Raw genomic sequence first — 4,136 nt, 5'->3', positions numbered from 1 at the left:
TTTTCTTGGATAAGCTCTAGTTCTAATATTCATTTCATTGCTTTAGAGTTGCACAGACATTTTTGTACTTAATTCTAGCAGATCTCTGCCACCAGCAAAGTGTGAACAGAAAAAGAAAGCCTGAAGGAGTGAGGGGGGTGTATTTTCAAGCTTTCAGTATAGGTAAAATATTATGGGGAACAAACCAGTTTATTATTGTCATCCTCTAGAGCTTCCATTTTTAAAGCTGTTTTGTTTACCAGTACTATCAAATTCCATCACTGTAAGATTTGCAAATGATTATTCAGGCTGGAATAAGTCTTTGAATTGTTTCTTGTATATGCAAATCAATACTGAAGTATGAGAAATACTTTTAGATAATATCTGTGTTGGATTTGTTTTTTAATAAAAGAACTCCAAAAAAACCTTACTCCAAACATACTTCTTCTATTATGGAAAATCTTCGTATGTATAGATGTAAATCTCAGAAGTCATCTTTCTACAGCACATAATTACTGACATGACATCAGTGAGTTTATTCAATGTAATTGTAGCACTGTCACTCTTATAAAGTATTTTTGTACTACAGTGTATTTAGGGTTTGCTGGACAAACTAACATTTTGTTTACCATTTCTTTTAAACTCTTCAGGAACTGATCATCTATCCTAACTGCTTAAAGCAGGGATGTCCAACAGGCTGCATCCAGACCACCAGCCGATTGCATTTGGCGTCCAACCTCAACATCATGTTGGAGACCAAGAAGAACTTACCCATGCACACATTCAGCTTCTTGTTTAAACTGGAACACTATACTTCCTACATGCCAGTGTAATGGTGCCCAGGCAACAAATCTCTGAAGTGCTTACATGACAGCATTGTAAACAAGATCTTGGATGACTGGATAATCTGATATATAGAAAAGCCCTGGCCCCCACCTGCTGGAACATGCTCCCTATTGAGAACAGGGCCCTGCAGGATCTTATTCAGTTCCGCAGGGCCTGCAAGACAGAGCTGTTCCACCAGGCCTTTGGCAGAGGCAGCGGGCATCCACATATGGTCCCCCGAGTTTGCTGTCTCCCACCCACTGATAAGCCAGCCATACTTAGCTACATCAATGGGCTGGATTCTCCCTACGACAAACGTGACTATTGATTTTATATGTTTTAACATGTTTTAAATTTTATTGTATTTATTGAAATGTTGTGACCCGCCCTAAGCCCGTTTACAGGATGGGCAGGATATAAATGTGAAAAATAAATAAATGTATTGGCAGTTTCCAGCTCTCCCATTGGCTGTGATGTGTGCTCCATTAGCCATTGGCCCATCAACCACCACTCAAGAGTACTCACATGCCATTGTCTGGGTGCTGGGTCTGCTCCTCTCTCTCATCCACTGGCAGCCTGGCCACTGTTCCCTGTCAGCAATAATACTGCCAAAACAGCTGTCTCTCCTAATGAAAATGTTTCTCCTGCTTGGCTCCTCAGTGGCTGGCTGGCTACTGAGGTGGGCCAGTGGCTGTCAAACTATTCTCTTTTCCTCCTGCTGTGCAGCACACTTTCCCCTCAGTGGCTGTTACTAGGCAACCAAGCTTGGTTCTGTCAGTAAAAAGGCTGGGGAAGGAGGCCCTTTCTAGGCCTACTTTGGCCTTTGTGGGGAACTAATTGGGGCCAGTCCTGCTAGGCTTGCCACTCCAGGTTAAGAAATTCCTGGATATTTTGTGGTGGAGTCCACCGAAGCCAGAGTTTGGGGAGGGGAGAGGCTTCAGCTGAACAGAATGCCTTGGAGTCCACCCTCCAAAGCAGTTTTCTCCAGGGGAAGAGAGAGATGTGTTGTCTGGAATTCAGTTGTGATACTAGGTGATACCACAGCCAGTGTGGCATAGCAGTTAGCTGAGTGGGTGATTTTGGACCAGTCACAGACTTTCAGCCTAACCTACCTCACAGGGTTGTTGTGCAAGTCAAATGGGAGAGAGGAGAATGATGTAATCTGCTTTGGTCCCCACTGCAGAGAAAAACTGTACTTTTCCTCCTGGGGAACCATTGTTGCCAGTCTCCAGGTGAGGGCTGGAGATCACTCAGAATTACAACTGCTCTCCAGATGGCAGAGTTCAGTTCCCTTGGAGAAAATGGTGGACTCTGTGTCATTATACTCTGCTGAGGTGGCCCCCCTATGACAGCCAGTGTGATGTAGCAGTTAGCACTTAAGAGCAGGGTCTGCCAGATCCAGGTTCTTCCTGTGGAAGCTGAGTGGGTGATTTCAGACCATTCACAGACTTTCAGCCTTACCTACCTCACAGGGTTGTTGTGCAGATCAAAAGAGGGAGAAGAGAATGATGGGAGCTGCTTTGGTCCCCACTGCGGAGAAAGACTGTACTCTTCCTAGGTAGAGGCTGCAGGGAGTGGGGAGGAGATGGAAAGCTGAAGTCAGAGGGGCAGATAAAGGTAGGTTGATGAATGGCTGCAAAGGAGATAGGGTTGCCACCTGCCTAGAGATTTGAGGGGTGGAGCCTGGAGAGCATGGGGTTTTAGGAAGGGTGGGACCTCAAACAGATACAATGCCATAGACTCCACCCTCCAAGCCAGCCATTTCCTCCTGGAGAACCACTGTTGCCAATCTCCAGGTGAAGGCTGGAGATCACTCAGAATTACAACTGCTCTTCAGATAGTAGAGATCAGTTTTACAACTGCTCAGAATTACAATTCAGAATTACAACTGCTCTTCAGATGGCAGAGATCAGTTTCCCTGGAGAAAATGGTGGATGCTGGGTCAGTATACTCTGCTGAGGTCACCACAGCAAATTGACGCTGAGTGTCCAAGGCTGGGGCACCTGCCCAGAGCCTCCTTCTAGAGCTTGTTGTATTTATTTCCATAATGGGCCTTTTTCCTAGTAGTTAATAAGTATCATATGGCATTGTGTGTGATATAGCCAGGAAATCTGAATATTGTCTGGCAGCCTTAAAATGAAAATAAAAATGATTTTGCAATCACCTTTAATTTCTGCAGTCCAGCAGTCCAAGCTAGGGCGGTGGTGGTCCCATCCCCTTAGCAGCCGGTTGTGGGCCCTGACTGTAGGAAGGAGAGCCAGGCTGAGCGTAAGAGGTTTAGAGAGGAGGACCTTAAATGTCTTTCTTTAATTGAATGCAGGCCTGCTGATGCTAGGCCTGATGCTGAGACTGATACCAGGGCATCTGGAGCAGCTGCAGCCGAAACAGATGCCATGCCGGTGGAAGTTGCGGAGCCTGACCTGCCGGGTCCCAGTGGGATCCTGCATTACAATTCAGTCTGGCTACAATAGTCAACCATGGGCTTGGGGCTTTCCTTTGCAGGCTACGCAGTCCCCTTGGGGTGCAGTTCCGGCTGGTCCTTGGGGTAGTCTGGGATGTACCCCCCCCTTGGGTGAATCCTTATGATGCTGCATCAGCATCATCAATGCATTTTGGGGATACTGCCTTACCTTTGGGTGATCACGTTTTACCCGCAACGCAGGAGAAGATTTGTAAAGGTGAATACATTGATCTCTTTAGCCTTCTTTACCAGGATTTGGAGAAGTAGGATAAAGAGGAAAAGGATGATAAGGTTCCTCCTCCGCCACTGGTAAAGGGGCCCCGCCCAATAAGCCAGAAGGCACTTGAAGCCTGGCTGCGGGGTACCCTAAGGAGGAGGACAGAATTTATTTGTTAGAAGGTTTCACATTTGGTTTTCGTATACCCTTTCAAGGAATTAGGGCCCCATTTATGGCCTCTAATCTTAAATAAGTCAGGGGCATGGAGTCGGTGGTGAGGGAAAAGATTGACAAGGAATTAGAGGAGGGCCGTGTTTTGGGCCCATTTTCTTCGCCACCGCTTCCTAATTTGAGAGTTTCACCTTTGGGGATTGTGCCTAAAAAGGCAGCTGGTGAATTTTTCTTAATTCACCACCTTTCATATCCGCGAGGTGATTCAGTTAATGATGCCATTCCTGATTACCTGTGCATGGTGAAGTACAACTTATTTGACCAAGCAGTTCGTGTTGTATGGCGCTGTGGTCGGGAAGGCAGAGTGGTCGGGAAGGCGGAGTTGGCGAAGTGTGATATTAAGTCAGCGTTTTGCCTCCTCCCTGTGCATCCAGATGATTTCGAGCGGTTGGGTTTCTCTTTTGATGGCCAGTTCTTCATGGA

The sequence above is a fragment of the Gekko japonicus genome, unplaced genomic scaffold (genome assembly GCF_001447785.1).
Source record: "Gekko japonicus isolate JY-2015 unplaced genomic scaffold, Gekko_japonicus_V1.1 scaffold61, whole genome shotgun sequence".
NCBI classification, from domain to species: domain Eukaryota; kingdom Metazoa; phylum Chordata; class Lepidosauria; order Squamata; family Gekkonidae; genus Gekko; species Gekko japonicus.
Note: the sequence above shows the minus strand (reverse complement) of the source record.